We start from the raw sequence: 26,813 nt of genomic DNA on the forward strand, positions 1-26,813 counted from the left end.
TGTCTCCAAACTGGGACTGTCCCCCACGACTTCAAACTTGCCACAGTGCGACCACATCTTAAAAAACCTAATTTGGACTCGACATTGCTGGTTAATTTTCGTCCGATTTCAAATTTGCCTTTTTTATCAAAAATATTAGAGAAAATTGTCTCAAATCAACTCCAATCTTATTTGTCTCATAATTCTATTTATGAAAAATTTCAGTCTGGTTTTAAATCCTGTCACAGCACTGAGTCTGCCCTCTTAAGAGTTTTAAATGACGTCATGTTGACTACGGATTCTGGCCAGTTTACAGCTCTGGTTTTGTTAGACCTTAGCTCTGCCTTTGATCTGGTCAACCATGATATTCTTATATCTCGTCTTGAGGCATGTGTTGGTTTACGGGGCACAGTATTACAGTGGTTTAGGTCATATCTTACCAGTAGGAGATATGTCGTCAACATTGGGCACCATTTCTCCTCTGAGATGCATTTAAAATCTGGTGTACCACAAGGATCGATTCTTGGTCCAGTATTGTTCTCACTTTATATGCTTCCTTTAGGGCTTATTTTTAACAAGCACGGGGTCTCTTTCCATCTATATGCAGATGACACCCAAATCTACATCCCTTAAAGCGTGGCAATAAACATGGCATTAAGCCCATTTTGGATTGCCTGGAAGAACTGAAACTTTGGCTTGCAACAAATTTTTTATGCCTCAATGAGAGTAAAACTGAATTCATCATGTTTGGTCCCAATGATAAAAGTGTATATGATCTCGAAACTACTTCTCTGTCACCATACAGCACTACTTGTGTCAGAAACTTGGGTGTTTGGTTTGACAATAACCTCAAATTTGATAAGCAGATAAGTTCCGTTGTTAAGTCCTGTTTTTATCATATCCGGCTTCTCTCCAAAGTGAAATCATTTCTATCATCACGGATGTTTGAAATCATAATGCACGCATTTGTTACATCTAGGCTTGACTACTGTAATTCTCTGTACATTGGTGTTTCTCAGTCCTGTGTCTCTCGTCTGCAGTTAGTCCAGAATGCAGCAGCTCGGCTTCTTACTGGAAAGCACAAATACGATAGTATTACACCGGTTTTAATTTCACTTCATTGGCTTCCAGTAAAGTACAGAATTGATTTTAAAATTCTATTGTTTGTTTTTAAATCTCTTCACAATCTGGCCCCAATGTACTTAACTGAGTTGTTACAGCCTCATACTTCGTCGAGATCTCTCAGATCCACTAATTCTGATCTATTGCATGTTCCTAGGACAAGACTAAAACGAGAGGTGACCGTGCCTTTTCTGTTGTCGGCCCAAAACTTTGGAATAGTCTCCCCTCTCATATCAGAACTGCTCCAACCTTGTCGGTTTTTAAATCCACATTAAAGACCTATTTCTTCTCGTTGGCGTTTGATACTCCATGATAAATTGTCTCTGTCCTTGTGTTTGGAGTGCCACACATTCTTATAGCCTGTGTATATTCTGTGAATATCTGAGTTTTTTAGCTGTATTTAATTCTGCCTATAGTCTGTATAGTGTTGTAAAGCACTTTGGTCAACTTCGGTTGTTTTTAAACTGTGCTATATAAATAAAATTGTATTGTATTGTATTGTATACTCCAGGTTCTTGTGATCTGTGTACACGGTGAAAGGATGTGTGGTTCCCTCCAGCCAATGTCTCCACACTTCCAGGGCTAGCTTGATGGCAAGCAACCCTCTATTCCCAATGTCATAGTTACTTTCCGCTGGGTTGAGATTTCTGGAAAAGAAGGCGCATGGAAGGAGTTTGGCTGAGTCCCCATGCTGCTGAAACAGCACTGGTCCAACGCCACTGGTAGAGGTGTCAACCTCCACCACAAAGGATCTTGAGGGGTCCGGATGAATGAGGTGTGGTGCGGTGGTAAAGGTCTCTTTGAGCTTCTCGAGTGGCCGCTGGAGTCCAGGACAGAGACTTGGGCTTACCCTTCATTAGGCTGGTTAGGGGGTGAACTATGGAGCTGAAATCCTTGATGAAACGTCGGTAGAAGTTTGTAAATCCAAAAAAATCGCTGAAGTTTTTTGATGGAAGTTGGTATGGGCCACTCACAAACAGCCTTAACCTTCCCCTCGTCCATTTGGATGCCGTGCTCACTGATAATGTATCCTAGGAAGGGCACTGAGGACTGATGAAATGAGCACTTCTCAGCTTTTAGGAACAAGTTTCTCAGGCGCTGTAGGACGCGGAAATAGAAACTGTTTCTAAATTAGAAATTTCGCGTGTCGCCGTCGCGACTAGTTAGGACAAAAACTCTGATTAACATGGAAAAGATACCTTTTATCACGTGTCGCGTCGCGTGTAGTTAGGACACGGTGTAAGAAAGATGTTTATGATTTCAGTAACTCTAAATTGACCCTTAGCAAAGACCCGTCCTTAGTTACTGTTGCTATGTCAGACAAACCATCCGACAAACCATGGCACTTTTATGCCACACGTCATGTTCTCATGCAGTGAAAAATACATCACGGAGCAAAGAAGACACTGACAACACGCCGACATACAAGACGGAGCAGGTTACTTGCGGTATTTAAATTTTGTCCTTTTTTAAAGAAATTCAAACAACAAATACTGTTTTGTGGCTCTTTAATGTGTTGTTACAGATCGCTGTAGCACCTCAGTTCAAGCGGCATGTGACTGATCATCTCTTACTAGTTATAGCACAAAATAAACATTAATGAACATCAGAAAGTATCTTGTTTCAACTGTGAAAAGATGTCAATAAACACTATTTTTCAAGTTCAAGTCCACCGACGTTAATTTACTCTCCTGTCTGGTTCGTTTGTCGGATAACAATGGCAGATTTGGCATTATGATTGCTCAGATTGCCTGTCAATCAAACTCTCGGCGAAGTGTCAATTGAGCAGCCAAGGTTGGGCAAAGTTTAGAAATAATTAAAAAATTAAAAAAATTACTGCAGTTAATGCCATATGCTGAACTTTTCACACCTGTTCCTTTAAATAGATTTTTAATTATGTACGGTCTTTGTGTCATTTGGAGCGACTACTCATCATGTGATGCGACCAATAATAGCAATTAAATAAAAAATAATTTATCTAATTTCTGTGGCTGAAATATGAATCACTGCTATATGGGATTTTAAAAATATTTTTCTCAGTTTTATGCAATTTACAGAAAAAATAAGTCTGCTAACTACAATTAAGAAGGCAACTCTGAAATTATAGAACAAAAATATGAGATCATTATGTGCAAATACTTTGTTTCTAAAAAAAAATGTTGAGTATGTTAAGGAAATTAATTAATTTTAATATAAATCATGGTCACACCACATTACATTTTTTAAGGCTACGGCTGATTCATCTAGATGAAAAAACACTAAAATCACTTAATTTAAAATTTTTATATGAATTTGTGTACACAACCTACTTAATGTTTGAACAACTACAAAATATATTATTATTTTTTGTATTTTAAAATTTGCCTGTCGAAAATCCTTATGTCAATGACCCTAATCTAAAATTAACTTTACATTTACATGTATGCATTTCACAGACACTTCTGTGCCAACTGACTTGTAGTGCATTCAAGGTACACATTTACATTTGATCAGTTCTTGCATTAATTGGATAAAATCACACACGTTTGGTCAGAGCCAAGTTTTTGAAGATGCGTTTGGATATGCAAAACATGATAAGTGATTCTTTGTTAATTTCCAGGTCAGGTGTATTTGTGTAAATATTGTGTGTTTGTGATTAGTAGAGTATGTTTTTAGATCTTGCCAAATTTAATACCTTTTTAAGCTCTTAAGCAGTTATTTTCCTATGCAAATGCTAGTATGCGTGTGCCTGCCCTTATGGAAATTTAGAGTTCAGAAACAACAAAATAATAGCTTTTTAGAAAACAAGATGTTATATTTTATCATTTAGAATTATAGACATAATACTATTAATGTCATGGCAATGACAAGTTGTCAAAAATACTAATACTAAAATTATCTATTAAGTTATGGTAGTGTCAAAAACTTCTGTAAAATATACTTAGCATTTCCTTCCTATCTCACACACTTTTGGGACTGAATTTTGTAGATGAACAAAAAGGGTGAATCACTCACTGCTCTTGACTGAATAACTAGCTTTAAGATTAAGCAGCTTTAAGCAGATTTTTGTAACTACTTTAAAGACTATAGTAAGTATTTTTACATTTTATTATTCAGTATGTATGTTATTTCGTGTAAGCTTCCATTGAATAGATTTAAAAAGTAAATCACGGTTTATTTCATTTGTTTCTTATTGTATTTAAACAGTTTTTTATATGTATAATTGTTCTTATTTTTCAACTCAAACCTCATCTTGATTTGATCATGACCCAAGAAACGAGCGTCACTGAAGAACAATAAGGCTGCAGGCATTGATCAAATCCTTGCAGAATTCATGAAATATGGTTGGCAATTAAATTATACAGCAGCTGACAAACCTATTCAATGTAGGGATGTGCAACAGTGGTCGAGTACTGAAGTACTCAGCCGTGACGGCAACGATTGATCATGAAAACGATGATCTGGAAAATATATATATATATATATATATATATATATATATATATACTGTATATGTATTTTATTTGTTATAGCAGCACTTTGGGTGGCACTCTGAACTTTAATTGTTTAGCTTGCCACAGCATGCACAGCAAAGACATGAGAAAAGAGAGAAGCATGGCTTTGAAGTCACATAGTAATGTCTGGGTTAGCTACATACATATTTGATGAATTTAATATACAGTCATGGCCAAAAATATCGGCACCCTTGGTAAATATGATGAAAGGAGACTGTGAAAATTAATCTACATTGCTAATCCTTTTGATTTTTTAAAAAAAAAATCACAAAAATCTAACCTTTCATTGGATAATAAGAATTTAAAATGGGGGAAATATCATTATGAAATAAATGTTTTTCTCAAATACACGTTGGCCACAATTAACGGCACCCTTTTATTCAATACTTTTTGAAACCTTCATTTGCCAATTTAACAGCTCTAAATGTTCTCCTATAATGCCTGATGACGTTAGAGATCAGAGACCATTCCTTCATCCAGAATCACTCCAGACCCTTTAGATTCACAGCTCCATGGTGATGCTTCTCTTCAGGTCACTCATGTTCTACAGGGTTCAGGTCAGAGGACTGGAATGGCCAGTAGAAGCTTGGTTTTTTGCTCAGTGACCCATTTTTATGTTTTTTTTGAGGTTTGTGTTTGGGTTATTTTTCGGTTGGAAGATCCAAACATGGCCATTATAAGATTTCTAACAGAGTCAGTCACTTATTGATTTTTTTATCTGCTGGTATTTGATAGAATCCATGATGCCATGCGTCTAAACAAGATGTCCAGGACCTCCAGCAGAAATATAGGCCCACAGTATCATCAAAATTACAGCAGTATATTTCAGCAGTGTTCACCAAAACCATCTTGAGTATTTGCTGCTAAAAAGCTCATTTTTTAGTTTCATCTGACCATAGAAGCCAGTCCCATTTGAAGTTCCAGTCGTGTCTGATAACTGAATATGCTGGAGTTTGTTTTTGGATGAGCAAGGAGAATTTTTCTTGAAACCCTCCCAAACAACATGTGGCGATGTAGGTGCTGTTTAACATTTTTTAAGGTTTTCTGAACCCAAGACTATTTTCTGCAATTCTCCAGCTGTGGTCCTTGGAGAGTCTTTAGCCACTCAAGCTCTTCTTCTCACCATGCATTAGGACAATATAGACACACGTCCTCTTCCAGGCAGTTTCATAACATTTTATGTTGATTGGACATTCTTAATTATTGTCCTGATGGTGGAAATGGGAATTTTCACTGCTCTAGCTCTTTTTTTAAAGCCACTTCACTAATTTGTGAAGCTCAGTTATCTTTTACTGCACATCAGAAATATATTATTTGTTTTTTCTCATTGTGATGGATGATTAAGGGAATTTGGGCTTTGTTTTCCCTCCTATTTATATTTCTGTGAAACAGGAAGCCATGGCTGGATAATTTTGTGTTCATTATCACCCTGGAGTGCTTAAAATTGTGAATATGAATGGGAATATACTTCAGAGATAGTTTACTCATAAGAATTTCTAGGGGTGCCAGCAATTGTGTCCAACTAGTATTTGAGAAAAACATTTATTTCATAATGATATTTCCCCCCATTTTAAATTCTTATTATCCAATGAAAGGTTAGATTTTTGTGATTTTTATTTATTTATTTATTTTAATAATAGATCAAAAGGATTAACAATGCAGATTAATTTTCACAGCCTTCTTTGATCATATTTACCAAAGGTGCTGATATTTTGAGCCACGACTGTGCACATATATTTGTACGATATGCTAATGATAAAGCACTAATATAAGTAATGAATAAGGTAATATATTATTCAAATATGGTTATTATATTTATTTTATTGGCATATATAACAGTTATCTGTATGAATTAGATTAATTTTCACAGCCTTCTTTGATCATATTTACAAGGGTGCCGATATTTTTGGCCATTACTGTAGGATGCGTTGGGATATTAATATTTTTTTAACATGCTGAATGCGCTGCATATTACCAGTGTTTAGTTTCATGCTCAAATGCAATGCCCGATATTGACTTATTTGAGACAGTCATATTGCTTTTAGATGTTTCTATTTTAGAAATACTGATGTATTAATGTACTAATACTGATGTACTGAGCTGTGCCTTTTTCATCATATTTGTTCAACAGTAGGTATACTTCAATTAAAATTGTTTTTGTAGTTTGTATGGCTTAGAAAATGCGAAGGCAATTTCAGGAATCACTTGATAATGTACATGAGAATATAGCACAAATCTGCCATAAACCTAGCATTATAATGAGAACTTTACAGAAAGTGAAATCTATAGTAAATTGTCTTCTTTCCTTGTCCGTGTTTCAGCACGCTGTTATGAAAGTGCATCTCAGCGGGAGCTCGATCTCTAACTCTCACTATAGTGCGTAATTTAAAGTTCACTGGCATTTCATAAACATAGCATTACAATTAGAACTTTATAGAATGTGTAATCTATAGTAAATTGTGTGCTTTCCTCACCCGTGTTTCAGCGTGCTGTAAGCACATCACAGCAGGAGCTTTCTCTCTCAGTCTCTCTCTCTTGCTATAGCACGTAACTTGAAGTGCTTCGGGAAGCTAAACAAGGTTATCTTTCCCTTACAACCAAAAACACACTTATCTGGAGACATTCATCTCGAGCAAGTCCTGTGCAGTGCAGCCGAATGAAGTGCATTGAAGGGCGCGTGTTTGCTCCGGCTTTGTTAATGGTGTTGAATGATATCTATATGGTAACTGACCAGGGTTATATTGGTGCTGTTTGATCTTATTGCTGTGTTTGATATGACTGATCTTGATATTCTTATTGCCTGACTCAAGACCTATGTGGGCTTGACGGGTAAGTTGATTTAGATCTTATTTAAAGGACCAGAGGCTCTCAGTTCAACTATGCACCCACAGGGATCTATACTTACACTGCAAAAATGCTTTTCTTACTTATATTTTTAGTCTTGTTTCCAGCCAAAATATCAAAAAATTCTTAAATCAAGAAGGAAAAAGCAAAAACTCACTTAATTTGGACATGTTTTTTTCTGAAAACAAGACAATTATTTTTACTTCTCTAGAAAATCCGTCTTGATTTAAGAATGTTTTGATATTTTGGCTGGAAACAAGACTAAAAATATAAATATAAAAAAATGGCTTTCCTGTAGCTCAAATAGTAGAGCATGGCGCTAGCAACGCCAAGATCGTGGGTTCGATTCCCAGGGAAAGCAAGAGCTGATCAAATGTAAAAACTGTAACTTGAATGCAATGTAAGTCGCTTTGGATAAAAGCGTCTGCTAAATGCATAAATGTAAATGTAAATGTAAATAAGTAAGAAAAGCATTTTTTGCAGTGTACTGCAACTCTTTTCTCTCTGTATACGGTCTATTTGTATACATGTCTCTTTTTCACTATTATGCTGAAGATACCATTTGCCCCTTAAACACACAGATAGCAACACCTTTGGCACTTTGCTGGCTATTAAGAAAGCAGATAAAAATCTGGATGACATCAAATTTTCTCAATCTTAATGAAATTATACTATTTGTTCCCCGTAGTGCAGGGGTCTCAAACTCAGTTCCTGGAGGGCCGCATCCCTGCAGAGTTTTGTTCCAACCCTGCTCCAAGCCTGAATGACTTAATTAGCTGGATCAGGTGTGTTTAATTAGGGTTGCATCTAAACTCTGCAGGGCTCCAGCCCACCAGGAACTGAGTTTGACCCACCCCTGCCATAGTGGCATTCCTTTAAACTATTTTAGTGAGCATTTTGTTACATCCCAAGCCAAAACTCTTGTTAAAAACTGTTTTGCTTGACAGTCAGTTGAAACGTGATAGTCAAGTAAATTCTGTAGTTAAATCTTACCTCTTTCATCTGTCTTCTCTCTAAAATCAAGCCTTTTCTCTCATTCCAAGAGTAATTCATGTTTTTAAATCATCATGTTTAGACTACTGTAAGTCATTGTGCTGTGGAATGAATGCCACTTCTTTCGCCCGTCTCTGGTTGGTCCAAAAAGCAAGTTTCTTAATGGGTCATCGTAAATTTACTCACATCTCTCCTGTGTTAGCTTCTCAGCATTGGCTGCCTGTGCGGTTTAGAGTGGAGTTTTGAATCCTTGTTTTTGTTTTGAAGTCTCTAAACAACTTTGCTCCCTCATATTTATCTGAACTGCTTTCTCTACATAACCCCTCTTGAGCTCTTATATAATTCACGTGCTATTGGAATTATCGTTAATACAAGTTTCCTAGTCAGAAATTTGCCATATAAGGCCTCTCTAAGGCCGTTCATGTTCAATTTCCGACTAGGAAGCTTGTATTTACGATAATTCCGATAGCATGTGAATGCAGCATAAGATCTGGTAGTCTTAGACTGCTGACTGCTCTAGACAGTGTTTCCAGGGTTAAGTTAAAACAAAGGGATGAATGTGCATGTGCTGTTTTGGGCCCTAAACTCTGGAACAGCTTACCAGTTAATATTAGATCTGCACCTACTTTACAGTTTTTCAAATCTTTACCCAAAACACACGATTTTTCTATCACATTCAATGTCTCTTGATGATCTACATTGGTACTGTATTTGATTCTTGTTGGTGATTTTGGCTTTTATTTTTTACTACATTTTGTTATATTTTTTAAATGTTGATGTAATGTGACTTTGTTCTTAGTCGTGATTTTATTTCTGATGTCCAATGACGACTTATAAGGGGTGTGCGATACTGCAAATTTTGGTATCGATCCGATACCAAGTAAATACAGGGCAAGTATCACCGATACCGATACTTTTTCCTTTTTAATAACATACATTTAAATGACCAATTACACTTTAAAAATTAACAATAACTTATGTTGATTTGACTAAAATATTACATTCACCTTAAAGCTATGTGGATATTATTTGCCTTTCTGAAAGGAGTTTGCAAGCAGAGGAGCCCAGAATATAAAAGCAATGAGTAAAGTTTCATGTTAAACATTTTCCTCCCACAGAAAATAGTTATAAAGAAAAAAAAAACTTAACGTGGCCTAATGCATTAAGAAAGTAATATTGAAAGGCCAACTCAGTATACTGATGATGCAAACTATATGCAGGCAAGCAGCCCAGGATATGAACGCAAAGTGCATGCATGTTAAGTGTTTTCCTCTGATACAAAACCTTTATAAAGAAAGAAAAAAACAACAACAATGTGGCTTAATGGTTGAAGACAGTAATACTGTATAAAAAAGCCAAATTCTGTAAATGTAATGGGTCTCATCCGCTTCCAGCAATTTTTAACTGTACAAAACAGCTTGTTTTGCTGCTTGCTTGGTATTGCAAACTGGTGTTTCTTACCATATTATTTGAATGAACTGTCTTAATTATAAACACACACGGTGGATAGCACAAACAATTTTACCGTTTATTGCACTGTTATTTTTCTCATGATTTCCATACCGTGCCTAATGAAGTGGAAGTCTCGCACATTCAGTCTATTAAAAAAAGCTTAGTTCCACATTGAAAAAGATGAATAAGTTTGGTGCTGTTGCCACAGTAGCGAATTTCTACCTTTCCATCTCTCGCTGTAGCCAATAATATCCGCTTGGCTTGGAGCCGCTGAGTCACGTAATGGCATAACAAAACACTAAAGCAGGGGAGGAGCAGTAATGTTTGCATACGAGACGTGAAAAGAGCGGTATATAACCACACAGACATGTCTATTCTTTGTTGAATGTATTAAGCAATATATTAAGTGTAGAGAAAATTAACCTAAAGTATCGATCTAATCAGGCTAGTATCGATCCGATACCGATACCAGCGTTGGTATCGATACTATCGATATTAGGATCGATCCGCCCACCCCTACAACGTATTTTATCTGATGTTGTAAAGTACATTGGTCAGCTGCTGCTGCTGTTTATTGTGCTACATAAGTAAATTAAACTTTGAAACTTGAACTTATTACATTCTGTTGTGCTCCTATGCACATGATGTTCAAATATTGTGCTGTGGTATGCTAAGGAAGTCTCTCTCTCTCTCTCTCTTTGAAGGACATTTATTTTATGTATTTATTTATTTTTTATGTGCTTTGTGCCCTTTTCTGTTTGCTTGGAGGCATTTGTAAACTGCAGTACTAAAGTTCAGCAATAATAAGTTAACATCTTTTCACATAATTTCTATTTACACCAAATTATAGAGTGTAGTATTGTATCCATACTGTTATCGATAATCGGTATTGATATCGACAAAATGTAAATGATACCCATCCCTAGCTATAGATTTTAAAATGTGTGTTATATCATCAGATACGCATCATTACAGATAACGTAGGTTATCAGAATAATGTAGCTAGTTTTTCTCACACTGCAAAAAATGGCTTATCTTACTTAGTATTTTTTGTCTTGTTTCTAGTCAAAATATATAAAAGAAATGTAAATCAAGATACTAGATAAGTAAAATGACTTAATATTTAGTCTTGTTTCCAGGGTAAAAAAACAAAATGAAGTGCATTTTGCTTATAACAAGTAAAATTATCTGCCAGTGGGATAAGCAAAATACACTTCATTTAGCCCCCCCCCCCCACGCCCCGCCTGGAAACAAGACTAAATATCTTAAGTCATTTTGCTTAGCTAGTAAAAGTACTTAACCGATTTCCCTATCTCAGCTGCTTTGGCTTGATTGGAGATCATTTGCTTGTTGTCTTTGAATAAAGTGTCCTTGTGAAGGTCAGAATGGCATTTTTCACAGTCAGCTGGGCTATTTGATGTGTTTGCTGTGCAGCAGACACTAATGCTTAAAAATTGAGAATGCAGTGTGCAAGAATAAATGTAGGCCTATTTGCATATCAGACAACACAAAATGTATGAAATATTGAGGTTTTGTGAAGTGAAACGACTGGTCTTTGCAAAAAACTGAGCATTATTTACAACATTATTACCTGTTATAATCTGTCTGTAAACCGAACACTTGAACGAAGGGGCCAAATTAAGATTTTATGGTTTCTGGGTGGGCTGATTAAGGCTAGTTTATTCACTTTATACATGTATAGCGTCCACATCACATGTCGTTATTGAGTGTTTTAATAATATAATTAGGTCAAAGATGAAAGCAAGTGTTTCATGGATCGAAAAAAATAAGTGTAATACAGCTTCAAATTCCTAGTCCCCCCGCCCCATACATTAGAATGTGTCCTGTTTAACTATATTTTTTCTGGACAATAAATAATGACTATCATGCATTTTTGCCATGATTTACAGAAGACGCTCACTAAAATGTCATTCAGTGTAACAATAGGTATACCAAAAAATCTTAAGCATATTTTAAACATGAATCGTTTGATGACATTAAGCATCACAGTGCAGCCCTCAAATATCAGAATCAGAAAAAAAACAATATAACATGAAGTAGTCAGGAATCAGTGGTGTAAAGTTAAGTGAATGCATGAAAGTGTAATGGACTGTAGTAATGTTGGATGTATAAAGTAAAACCAAGCTGAACCAAAACCAAACGAAACCAGGTCCAAAGTGCAGACGCCCGGGCCAGTTGTCATACAGCTTTTTAAAAGGCGAAACAGGAAACCACCAGCAGGTGTCCTCGAAACCCATCAGAGAGCAATCAGCTGAGAGGCGGAGCAAACACACGATTCAACCCAGATATGAGCACATAACACATGGGTCGTCACAATGCTCTCCTGCCAATGCTTCCTTAGCTTATCACTTTGTTTCTGATTTGCTCGGCCTCAAAAATTGCTGCTTGCAGCCATATTTATTAACACTATTAATTAATTAACTCTGTTTGCTAACATAAATGACATTATCAGGATGAGTATTTGGGGTGGAGAATCCCCTCAGTGACCTCTCTTGAACTTGTGACATACTATAGTGAGGGGGGACTCTGTTCAGGAATATTGCCAAGCTATTATTCTGACAATTGCAATCCTCAAAACCTTTCTCGTTCACACCAAGTATGTTAACTAATGTTAAAGATATAGTTAAAAATATTCTAAATATAAAATAATAGCAGATTCCACAGCACAACTAACGATAACTGCACAGAGAAACTATATTTTTGAAATCTTTTACATTGTTGGATTTTTTATTTTATTTTATTTTATTTTTTACAGCTGATTAATGATGAAAGCAATGACAGCCAATCAGAATCCCTTTGCAGACCGTCTGCTAGCCGCCTCACGTAACAGAAGTCAGTTAATTCTCAGCACATAGAGACCCTTTCACCAAGATATCACACTATAGAGACTGTGTCTGTTCCCTGAACTAGCAAATACAAAAAACCTCTAAAGCAATTTAAGGGTAACAATTTAATTGTTCAACAAATAAAATAATAGATAAAATAGAAAAACAACAGATTAACACACGATAAAGATTGGCTTAATGTATATTAGATCCCTTTCTACAAAAGCACTTTTTGTAAATGATATATTCACAGATCATAACTTAGATGTGCTCTGTTTAATATGGAAGCAGAATAATGACAATAGGTTTTGAAACACAAAGCATGCTGAATTCCACAAATCGAAAAAAAAGATGCATTGCAATTAACAGTGCTTGCATTTTAATGCCTTGTATTTCCAGAGCTTGCATTTTTAGGTCCTGAAATTTAACATAGTTGTTTGTTTAAGCTGTGAATATTTCAATTCAAAATATTTCACACACATTTTCATGAACATGAAATATGCACAATTACACAATTACCTTCATTCGATATTTTATTACAAAGAACAACCATAACCACAAATCATAGTACAACACTGTTTATTGTAAATATTCTTATCTAATATTCTACGCTTTTCTGAATCTTTACATATAATAAAATTGGGATGCACCAGTGCCATATTTGATATTTACTTTCTGGTACTCAGTTAATAAATATATGACCACAGCATGATTGTTTTAGTTTTTAACGGGTCACTGCAGTATATCTGAGCACTAAATCATCAGGAATCAAAACACATTATAGACTCATGAAGTCATCTTTAGTATTAGGTAAGTATTGTATCAGATGGTTTAGTAGTGGTTTAATAATAGGTTAGGGTTGGGTTATTTGTTCTTGATTGCTTAAACACATTCCTTGAAATTATGCCTCTTTTTTTCAAATAGGGATGGATTCTATTTACATTAAGTGCAAATAGCAATGGATTATACTTAGACTAAGTCAAAATATCAGTATTTTTATCTATATGCTATTTACACTGTGCAAATAGCTAGATTCTATTTACACTGTTAAAATAGCAAGATTTTCTGCTATTTATACTACTTACTGCAAATAGTAGCAATTATCTGCACCTCAGTATTGTAGTACATTAAAAAACAATACACAACAATAATGTATTGAGTGCAAGTTATCATTTTAATTCAAATTATTAAATGAATGCCACCTTATTGGGACAATACAACCCTCCCTACACCTACCCTAACCCTACCCGATACTTTATTTTCAACTTTTTTATTATTTCCTTCATTTTTATTGAAAATAAATGCCTTTCCGTTGCGATATGGTTTGAAAAGGGAGAAAAAAAGTTCGGCCAAAGGCGGGTTCCAACTCATGTCGATCACTTCAAAAAGCATGTGCCTTACCATCTACGCCACTGAAACTGATATTTGGCATGTGTCTTGTTTGAGTATTGACTATCCCAATCAGACGTTGGTGGGCGGAGTTAGTGTAAATAGCCTCTGCCAACAAGGCGGCCTTTTTGCACTTAGTGTAAATAGACACTCCGAATGTTTCATGTGAATAAAAGCCTGAATTAATCTGTTAATTATATAAAGCGATCAAGTCTCTTCAGAAAATTTGGATTAAACCGTTCAATTCATATGGAATTGGTATTACTTTCTGAAGCATCAAAGTAGTAATTGTGAAGACTGTCAATGAAGGGGAATACATCGAATGTGTTTTATTACAGATATAAAGTTTTTGTCTGGATTTGTCTGAAGTGTTGTGAGTGCTCAAAAGTGTTTAATAGATTGGTGCTTTTTTCTTCATGCTTTTGTGAGATTTCATTTTTATATCCTACCAAAGGTCCTAATTTATTCTTAAAAGCAAATGTAGCAGTAAAATTGCAATGCTAAAACATCTATTTGTTGGCTCATATTTAGACATACATATCTGTCAGCTAAATGATTAAATGGAAAATGAAATGCAAATATTTTTGAGAGACTACTATAAATTAAATCTAATTTTATTATTCACATATCTCTAACTAAGAAGGAATTGCATTAATTTTAGATAAATTTCGTTCTAAAGAAGGACAAACAAGAGTAGTGTTCGCTTCACTACGTTTTTGTCCAGTCGTCTTCTTCTGGAAGACTTTCCCGTTGGGTTGCGTCCTCCACGTCATTGTGACGTCCTGATCGCTCAGCGTCTGCTTCAACTAAACACAGAAATAGCCTTTGATTACTCGGTGGATGAATCCCACACAAACAAGTTTGAGGCATTTCAGCTCAGAATTAACATCTCTTACTTTATAAATCTTACAAAAATAGCAGCATTGTCAACATTCCAAATACAAAGCATGATATGTTGTCTTTTTGTAAAGACTGACTTTAGTCTTTAGCTTTGTTCACTGTGGAGGGGAAATCTGATTATTTTCTTAAATCTCATTTCTTAGACTGATGTTCCATGATTAATTTTAGTCAGATGAGTATTATAAAGCTAACCTTGTTTAAGACGAGCGCCTTCAGTTTAGCTTCATCCACGTTCTCAGCGGATGTCACCCGCACTCGGATCACCTGCCTGTTCTTCTTGACTGTGGGAAAAACATGTTGTATATTTGATTTAGTTTTACTATATCTCACTTTATGAACATAAATCAGGAATTTACAAACTTTTTGTCAGCCAAACCCTTCCTTTCATGAAACGTAGATTGTGAAAATATGTACTTACATTTGAATTAATCATTTGGTACAATGCACTTATTGTGTACATACATGTTTTTACATTGTACTTATTTTTAAAAATACCTATATGTAATTACATTTGTAATTAATTTCTGTAATTAAATTTATAATTACACCGTTGACCCATCTCTTACACCTTAACCCACCCTTAAACCTACCCATACCACCAAACCTGTCCCTAACCTTACCTGTATCCCACCTCAATAGCAGCAGAAGTGTTTTGCAATACAGTATGAACACAATAAGTACATTGTACTTATTTTTTGATGCAAGTACATAGTAGTTAAGGCCACCTAATATAAAGTGTGGCCAATTAATTTATGTACACAATAGTTCAGGTCAGACCTACCTGTGTTACAGTAGAAGTAATAAGCCGTAGTGCACAATCTATCATCAATTAAACGATAATAAATATTTAAACCAGCACAGTCTTCATTCCACCGAGTAAAACTCAGAGTAGCGTCTTGAGTTGAGGAAGTGACATTGGACTGATCTGACCACTTCCAAGTGTCTCTGTACAATCCGATCCAGACAGCAGGCAATAATGTATTTATCAAGCTGGTTATCTCGTCTTGGTCAGCTTGACTCCTAATGATAGCCAGGTCTGTATAATGATCTCTGCAGAACTTCTGAGCCTCAATCCATATCTTTTGTGTCTTGCTCAAAACCATTTTCTCTGTTGCGTTTGCACTTCCTGTGAAAAATCCAATATAGGGTTAAGATGTCAAAGTCATTACAAGCCAAATTAGTTTCCTCAAATGAGTGTGAGCCTGTTAAACCTGCCAAAAAAACAAAACAACACACACACAAAAAAAAGGTAGTTTTTAAGGCAACACTTTTTGTTTAGTTTATGTTGATGTACTAAAATAACCGAAACCTAAAAGCGTATAAAAAACGAAATTAAAAAGTACAAAACTGATAAAAATATAGGTGCAAGCAGCAATTAAGGGCCAAGCACAACAGAGGCAGAATGAGAGGTAAGCATGGCAGGGAGGATCAGACCAAATTCAACAATGAGTAATTAAATAAATTTAAGGTGATTTTACTCAAACTGGCTGAAAAATCATAAATTCAGTAATTAGTGATACGATTAATGGTTTATCAATTTTTACCAATGTGTGGCACAGTTACCAAATTGTTGTGGCGCGGTCAGTATGTCAAAGCTTTGCAGAGATAAGTCTCAGACACAGTTTGGCATCATGCCATCAAATTTGTTAATGCTGTACACAAAAATCGTTTCACCTATCAACACGAAATCCATACTTTTTTGCTATCATAGTCTGAAGATGATTTTGGGTCAGATATGGTGAAAATTGGACCAACATTCTAGGAGGAGTGCGAAAAAGTAGGTTTTTCAGCGAAGTTCAGCTGATTATGGTATAATTGGTATCAATGTTTTCAGCATAATCCAAGGAAGACCTGTATCATGATAATAGGCAAAACTAATTAAAAACCATTAGCATTTTTTAAATTATTTAAAAACAGATTTCATTATTTTTGACCACAAAGTGGTATTCTTGAAACTTTTTAAGTACCTTCAGAGCATGGTGTCAAAGACACATGCCCAGTTTTGTGACGGTACACCAATGTTTTTGTAAAATGTAGCATTTTACAACAAAACTCAAAATGGCTGACATGGGAAAGTTCGGTCTTGTCAACTCTTGTTTGATGTACCGAATCTAAAAATATGAGTATTTTTGGCCAAACCGTTCAGAAGTTATAAGCAAAAATACGACAAAAAAAATCTTCGCTCCTGATCACTAGCTGTTAATCGCAGAAAATTGGCCGAAATCAGAGGCAAATAGGTGCTTGTTCACACGAGTGACAATCGAATAGTGTGTATTATCAAAGTCGCAATCTGAGAGAAGTGCTGATCCGTCACTGATTTCCACAAGATATTTAGCATGCTAAATATTTGGACCTGCTGGCAACTCAGAGTCCTGCAATATGAAATGTGTTTTGTCTGGCAGGAAAATCAGCGATCTACAGCCAATGAGAGAGCAGGATACAAGGCAAGGGAAAGTTCAGGGGGAGGAGTCATAATAGATCTTCCAGCAGAACATCAGCAGGCAACCATTCTTTCCTTCATAGTCTTCTTTATTTATTTATTAATTTTTATTGTTCCATTGTGAATCAGTGTACAGACAACTTGGATTGCAAGCTTTTGCAGGCTACTGTTTTTGACAGGAATAAATTAGCGCTGTCAAAATGGCTGAAAAACTAAATTCGAATTTTGTACTTTATATTCTAATAAACACCACACACCTAAAATTCGAATGCAACGTTTTTGCATTTGAATGTTGATTTTTATTATAAATTTGACAAATATTTGAAATTTGATTATTTTTTTTTTTGACAGCCCTAGAATAAATCCATTCTTGTGTGAGAACCCCTATCTCTCACATGATCTTATGTTATATTCTTTATCAGTTCTCATGTGTTTTTGGTCGTGAAACGTAGTTTGTAGACGAGGCAGAGGCATCCGCTATTCTTCCTATTGAGAAGTTGCATAATGTGTGACCCCCTGATCTGTCGTGTAGTGTGCACACAACAGCAACTATGGGCTGCAATAGACTTCAAGAGCAGAAGACGACAACTAACAGATAAAATAGGTGCCTGTGGCCTATCAGTGCTTGGCCCCTAACAATAAATGCACAATAAAATAACTAAATTATAATTAAATGAAAACCAAAATTATAAAAATAAACCAAAGTTCATAATATCATCTCAGTGATACTAAAACAGCATTGATTTATGATATGAATATTTACTTCTCCCACCCCTAATGTCATCATCTTATTGTCTTCATTCATACACTGAATTAATGAGCATCAATAATGAGTGATTGTACATGATTCTCACCGTCATAACACACAAAATATCTTGAGTCAGTGCAGTAGAAATCAAACCAGGCTCCGTTATTAAATATTGCAGCACACTCCTCTCCTTCACCATAATTAGCTGGCTGACCCACAGCCCAGGACTGGAACACCAGACTCTCCTCGTTATAAGACCAGCGCCAGCCGTTGATGTTGTTGTACAGTCCGATCCAGGCAAAGCCAGAAAATATTTTTTCATCTGCAGCTTCTTTCAGATTTGTCCAGTCTTCATTACTCTGAACGGTGGCCAGATCATTATGGTGTGTCCTGCAGTATTTCTGTGCTTTTTCCCACGTCATTAACTGCTGGATCAGAATATACTCTTGTGGTTTACACAGAGTTAATGACAGCAGTCCTGCAAGAGAATACAGCCATCTTATTATTTTTCCGTCTTAAAATTTGGCGGGCTTTATTTGTCCCAGTCAACTTATTTATTTTTATTTATTTAGTTTTTTGTATTCTGACACCAATAGTTTGTGTGGTCATTGTTGGACAAGAGCTTGCCAAGTGACTGTCTTTGATTTTGCATGTATTGATAAAGAATGTATAAATACTACAGCATTTCTGTTGTAAAGCATTGGTAAAATATTGGAGAACCTGTTGATGTTAATATAGTTCACAGGCCCGTTCTTCGTACGTCGCTAACTCCGTTAGCTAAATTTGATTGTGGGTAGATTTCGCTTGATCTTGGATAATTTGGTTCTTCAAAGTTCATCCTGGAGTTGCTGTCATAGCGCCAAGTAGCAGGCTGCTCGGGAGCAGGCTTATTTCATGTAAACAGATTTAGAGCGCATCTTTTTAAGCAGAATTGATTCTTAAAATCTGTCCCAAAAATCCTACTTTATTATAAGAATACCCTACTGGTCCAGGGACAATAATTAAAAATAATAATAATTTAAAAATGTAATGATGTTGTGTAGTCTGTAATTCTATAGAAACAGCCAGTTTTACTCATTGAAAAATATATTAGTGATGAAATAATTTGTTTATAATTGTATTGGAGTCTTATACACATGCTGTACAGTTAATCAGAGTCGTGCATTAATTTGAGTGGTGACCGCTATTATGGAAGTGGCTTGATGGATTGCAGGAGATGCAGATAACTTGACCTTGACCCTTAAGAAACTTTAATTAATGCTGTCACGTAACAAATCTGCATCAAAGATAAAATTAAATGAATTGCTAATTACAACATTGAAATAAAAATGTAAAGCCTGTACAAATACTAGAATATAAATAATTGGGAATCATGTAAAAAATTACAAATAAATTAAAAACATTTGATTTATCTATAATATTTATGTAGTTTTGTTCACTTGGTTGTAGGCTGCATGATAAATCGCATGTGGTATTCATGCGCATCTTGTCAGTAAAGCCGGTTCTGTAATCAGTAGTAAATCTCCATCACGTGCATGCTTTCAGATGGACCAGCATTTACAGCTAGGGAAGTAACTGTATGAAAATTTCTTATCATGATTATAGTGACCAAAATTATCACGGTTATCAGTATTATCACGGTATTGTTAAAATGTGCTGGAGATGTTCAAAAAGTACCGACACATAAATCACTTCACCAAGTTTTATATTTAAAAATCAACAAACAACAAATAAAATGACTTTTTGTTTGCATAATCACTAAAACAATAACATTACCAATGATGTCCGGATTTTAAATGACAACTTGACTGACAACGGTTTAATAGCATGTTCAAATATCTAATGGAAATGTTCAAATAAAGCTTTGAAAAAGTTTCATAAAAAGGTAAACCACACATTTCAGCCTTTAAATAAAGAAAAGGGTTAAGTCAAAATGATAATTGATTAATAAATGATTATATGTATTTTATCTGCTCCATAAATAATTCTAGATAACTTATCCGAATTGTTTAAATGTGTAGAATCCACATAAGGTTTTTTTTTTTTTATCAACCGGTCAAAATGTACAGCAGGGCATGCAAATCCGGTCTATTTTTGTCCAGACAGAAACTGCACACAGGCGGAATGTGAATATAAGTCTCTGTAAATCCACTCTCTGACAGCAGGTGGCGCTGATGGAAAAGCTGAATTACAGCTGTTTCCCGTAAACTCCGTTCCTTTAGGTATTACATGGAGCGAAGATGAAAACAAAATGCCATCAAATTGTTTCTGAAGACAGTCAGAACCTTCAGAGGTACATTCATATAATTAATTCATTCATATATTAATTTGTATAATTCCCTTAGCACTCTTTTAAAACCTCCCAACTTTTCCGCCCTGTTTTCGCACAAAACAAAACTAAGTTACTCTGCTGCTGTGCGCAACTGAGACTGTTACTTAAACTGTGCTTTATGCTGGACAGTATTTATTTATTGTGAGTTGTTAAAATCGTGGTAATCTAATGCGGTTTTAATGATAATTAAAATATGAAACGGTAATACTAACCGTGGGGAATTTTATCATGATTTATCGTCAAACCGGTAATCGTTACATCCCTACACAGAGCCATAGTTCACTGACATGCTGTGCAAAACCACGTTCATAATCACCGACGATATCATCAATATTATACGTCGATATTATGAAATCGCACTGCGATTATAAAATTGTTTACGTAGCTTCTCAGTGAACTACGGCTCTGTGTAGTAAATGCTGCTCCATCAGAAAATGTGAAAATACCACATTTAATAACAAGTTTTTACTCCAAACTCACTTCATAACGTCAGTTGAGTGTTCGAAATAAATCCTTCTGTGCGATGATGTGGCTTCTTACACAGAATATGACACGCAACATATCATAGTATTCTAAGCAGTGATAAAGGCATTGCATTATTATAAGGAAAATTATAATAAGAACTCAGATAAACCATATATTGTCGTCGTCGTGTGTTTATTAGTCACGTTGAATTGATGAAAGTAGTTAAATCTTCTGTTTATTCAGCTACCGCTATAGGGATTTCCTGGGTTTCTTCTGTGGGGTGTATTTGGAGTTTCTCTGGCCTTCGGACGGAGATTTACTACTGATCACAGAACCGTGCTTCACCGACAAGATGCGCATGACTATCGATTGTGATATCATTGTGATTTATCGCGATTTATTGTGATGTCCAGAAATTTGTTATTGAAAGTTTTTCGTCAGGTGTCTTTTTTTAATTATATGATGTCATTATGTTGCTGTTCAGCCAATCACTGCGTTGCTGATTGTGGTTTCGAGTATCGATGCATCTGCCATTTTCGGGGAACACAGTAACGCGCAATAATCTTAGACAACTTAATCCAGATATTTTAATAAAATCTGCAAATTTGTTTGAAGAACCAAATTAGCCAGAGATCAGTTATCAGGATTAGAAGATATGGGATCTTTCAAGTCATCTCAGATGTAATAAGCGGTCATGGCCAAGGCCGATATATTGGCTGATATTTGGCATTTTTTAAATAAATAATAATTTTTCAATACGTTTTTCTGTTTGGCCGATGTGTTTTGATGGCGCCTGAGCACGCAGCTCTCACATTCTCCCTCTTGTTCGCTGTCTTCATTAACAGTTCTGTACGGATAGAAGTCTGTCTAATGACCGGATAGAACTGTTAAACAAAGTAATTAAAATGTATACAAAAAAGTTTTATAAAGATTCTTCTATTAATAGTAATAGAAAGGCAAACATTAATACTTTCTCGTTTGCCGTCAGCATTCAGCAAATACACATTTATATAATTTAAACAAATCTTTGAATGACTAATGAACATTTCATTTCACAAACCCTGAAGACTTGGGGTGAATATTTTGCGCCCCTTGAAGGGCACTTCAGGAAGGGGACGCCATTTGTAGGGACGTTCCAAACGAAAGTGAGCAACTGAATCCCTTCACGAAGGGCCCTTCCAGAAGTCTGTTAGTGAAGGGAACGTGGAATAGTCACTTCACGGAAGTGATTTCTGTTTGTGATCATGTGATCTTCAGTTAGGAGATCTTGCGATGCATTTTAAAGCAAAGTTGGGGTTAATTTCGACTTCACATACAAACGTAAGGCTGATTAAATTTGTCTTTATTCGTGATACTAAATATTTTTTTGTCAGTGATAGGAATATGATAAGATGGTAAGCAAGTAGAGTATGAAGAGCGGGCCCCAGGTGAAATTAAATAAGGATTTGTTTTTAATATTGTTCTTCAACAGTCGAATTGCATTGCTTAATCTATATTATTATTGTTATCGTTATTATTAACAAACTTCATCACTAGTGATGAAAATGACATAAAACATAAAAAGTGCAGTTTATATTATGTATTTTAACAGAGTATTTCAATAATATTTTTTGATCCAGTCATGAGTTGTATTTTAAGTTATTTTAAAAACTTGTTATTTTTCTGTCAATTTTCCATTCTTTAAAATGAAAGCATGCTGTATTATTGTTTACTTGAGTTTATTACTCAGTTTTCAGAATAATTGGCCAGTAATGACAGACCTTGGGTCTGTTCTTCATACCTCGCTTATTACATCTGAGATGATTTGAAAGATTCCAGATCTTCTAATCCTGATAACTGATCTCTGGCTAATTTGGTTCTTCAAACGAATTTGCGGATTTGATTAAAATATCTGGATTAAGTTGTCTAAGATTACTGCGCGTTCTTGTGTTTCCCGAAAAGGGCAGATGTATCGATCCTCGAAACCACGATCAGCAACGCAGCGATTGGCTGGTGGCAAGACAGCAACATAATTAACATATAATTTAAAAAAAAGACACCTGACGAAAACCTTGACGAATTTCTGAACCTTTATAAAGAAACAGCCAAGTGAACAAACCTACATAAATGCTATAATAGGTAAATGAAATGTGCACTGTTTTTATTTATTTATTTATTTTTACATGATTCCCAATTATTTATTCATGGTTTCTAGTATTTGTACAGGATTTATATTTTTACTTCAATGCTGTAATTAGCAATTCATTTACTTTTATCTTTGAAGCAGAGTTGTTTCGTGACAGCTTTAATCAAACTTTCTTAAGGGTCAAGGTCAAGTTATCTGCATCTCCTGCACTCCATCAAGCCACTCCCATAATATCTGTCACCACTCAAATTAATGCACGACTCTGATTAACTGTACAGCATGTGTGTAAGACGCCAATACAATTGTAAAGTAATTATTTCATCACTAATATATTTTTCAATGAGTAAAACTGGCTGTTTCTATAGAATTACAGACTACACAACATTATTACATTATTTTCAAATTCATTTTTAAATTATTATTATTTTAAATGATTGTCCCTGGACCAATAGGGTACTCTTGTAATAAGGTAGCGGTGGCTGGGACAGATTTTAAGAATCAATTCTGCTTAAAAAAAGATGCAATCTAATCCTGTTTACATGAAATAAGCCTGCTCCCGAGCAGGTTTAAGCTGACGGACCTGTTGCTGGGAAAGCAACTCCAGGATGAGCTTTGAAGAACCAGCCGATCCAAGATCACGCCAAATCATCAACAATCAAATTCATCTAACTGAGTTAGCGACATACAAAGAACAGACCCCTTGTCTGGACATTTTTCTTCTAAGTCATATTTCTTTGGTTCTCTCTAGATCAGAGGTGTCAAACTCAGTTCCTGGAGGTCCGCAGCTAGTTCCAACTCACATACCATGTAGTTTTCAAATAAGTCTTACTGGCTGCGTTCGAAACTGCATACTTCCATACTATATAGTAGGCAAAAATAGGCGAGCAAAAGATTATGTTTGGATCCTGAGTATTCATAAAACAGTAGGCGAGAATTACCTGGCTGGTGCACTAATTCTCGCGAGATTCGGACATACGTATACTTAAGTTGCATTCGAATATGCCTATTTACGTACTATATAGTAGGAGAAAAAAGTGCGTGAAGAAAGAAGTACGTTTGAAACCTCAGTATTCATAAAACAGTAGGCGAGAAATCCCCGGATGTCCTACTGCTTCAGCCCAGATTCTGAAGTGTTCATCGATGGACACTTTACTATCCCAGAAGCCCACGGGAGAGGATACGTCATCATCGAATGTGATGGAGAACAGTGACGCGGGTGTTTACAAATGTGAGTATTACAAACCAAAACACGGATCCTTGTGTTAAAATCTACAGAATTACAGATGAGCACGTCACATCATGAACACACATCTGAGTGAGATATGTGTGCTATTATGTAGAATAAACATATCTACATGAAGTTACTAAACATAAGTTATCTGTTGATAAACTGAGGAGCATTTGTGTTGGATAAAAAGTGAATTAACACATCAGCAGCTACCTCAACATGAAAATATAGTATTGAGCAGACAGAGGTCACTGACTCTTGCCTGGATGTTACGGACAGATGAGACACATGAGTGTTTATCCGGTGAAGAGTTACTGATGGAGCAATGCTACCATCAAAGCCTCTCAGTGAGTACACTACAGATATCAATAAAACTTTTTTTTTTTTTTTTTAAATTGTATTTTAATTATAATAATTTCAAATAGAGCTATTACAGCACTTTTCTGATTCTTGATTTCTGTACCTAAGTAAGATCATTTTGTTACTTCTAATACAGAGCAGTGAGGATAGAGAGCCCACAGCAGCATCCTGGAAATGGTCCAGTGCCATGGATGAGAAGCTCCACCTGCCCTTACTGCCTCATCAGGGCTGGATGTTGCTGTGGTCTCTTCATCCTCAGTGACCCCAGAGCCAGCCAGAACATCTAGAGAAAGGCCAAAGACATTGAGGATGTGATTTTGTTCAAGTTTGTCCTGCTGGTTTCTGTTCATACAACATCAGGCAATGAAACCTGAGTTTCAGAAGCTTCAAAGTTTCAAGTTTTACTCTGTTTAAATGTTTTACAGGTAGCCGTGCTCATGGAGAGCAGGCACAGCGATAGCCAGATTATCCTGCACATGTTCTCCTGCTCTTGCTTCAAGGTTGTGTGGTTCAGGGGTGTCATCATGGTCTTCCTCATCCTCTCTGTGCACTCAGCTGTGTTGAGATGGCAGTAGGATGTGGGTTCACCGTCTGTAAATACATAATTGTTAGAACAAGAAGTTTGAATAAAGCTTTGTTTTATGTGTTGTTGACTTGTATATGTATGAGTTTATTGTGATTGTTACTTTTATTCATTCTTTTACTCATTTATTCATGTTTCCTGTTGTTATAATTAAATATAATTATTTTATTAACTTATGCATTAATTCATTGCTTGAATGAAAATTGAGATGTATTCACTTTGGCTGCATTTGTCTAGTGCATATTCATCCATACCTATGGCATATGACAAAACAAATTACATTTTGCTTGTTTTAATAAAACATAATTTTCAGTAAAAAAAAAAAATATATATATATATATGCAATAGTAATATAATTAATTATTGGTCAGCATTTTCATTATTATTGTAGTGTTGGTAATAGCTAGTAATGCATTCTGGGGTAATCATCTTTTTTAAGTAGTAATACTTACATTTTTCCAGTATAAAATAAACCGTCTTCTCCAAAGGCGAGATCTTCGAGCAGCTGCAGACATCGCAAACACTGCAAAGGCTGAGGAAAACAGTACTTGGTAGGGTTGCCGAGTTACTGATGCTATGAGGTGTTAGTGCACCTGTTGCTTTGATCTTTTTTTTTTAATTATTTTTTTATTTTATTTTATTGCACAACTTATAATTGCATACAATATCAGGGGAAGATGGTTGTATCTTTAACAATGAAAAATCATAATAAAAAAAAAAAAAAAGGAAAACAAAATATAATGCGCTTGTTATAACGTCATAGGTCACATGATAGCACCATGGCAGATCGCATTCATACTTAACGAGATTTGGCTGTAGAGTGGTACTCTTTTAGTGCTCGTTAAGTAAGTACTTATTGAAATTAAGTACCTACTCATTGAGTATGCAATTTCGAACGCATTCCAATGACTGGATTAGCTGGATCAGGTGTGTTTAATTAGGGTTGCATCTAAACTGTGCAGGGCTGTGGCCCTCCAGGAACTGAGTTTGACACCCCTGCTGTAGATGATTGCTTTAATTATCCATTGATTGTTGACTTGATTACACTGACCTTAATTCTCCTCGTCTCACTCTTGCCTAAATGTTTTCATAACATTTTGTTATTTTGTTTGTAATATTGCTGCATGTAAACCAGCAGAAATGTGCTAATCTGGTCTAATTTCTTTTGTAATGTTACATATTTGATTTTTTAAATGTTATTTCAATGTTTTGAATAATATTTTACCTGAAAGAAAAAGCAGATGAAGCAAAATTCGGTCCATCACTTTGTTTTTTGTCACTGGAACAACATGAATGAATAAATGGAAGGAATGAATGAATGAATGAATGAATGAACCCAAAATTTACTTGATTTACTTGAATTTATATTTGCAGTTTTATGGACAACATTTGTTTTTGTTTTTTTTTGCTGTGCAGCCAAATGATCAAAATTTAAGATAATGCAGTAAAATTGCATGTCTGTCCAAAATAACAACAGGTAAATCATGATAGATTTAAAAAAAAAAAAAAAAAA

This window comes from Onychostoma macrolepis, chromosome 07 (assembly GCF_012432095.1).
Source record: "Onychostoma macrolepis isolate SWU-2019 chromosome 07, ASM1243209v1, whole genome shotgun sequence".
Classification (NCBI taxonomy): Eukaryota; Metazoa; Chordata; class Actinopteri; order Cypriniformes; family Cyprinidae; genus Onychostoma; species Onychostoma macrolepis.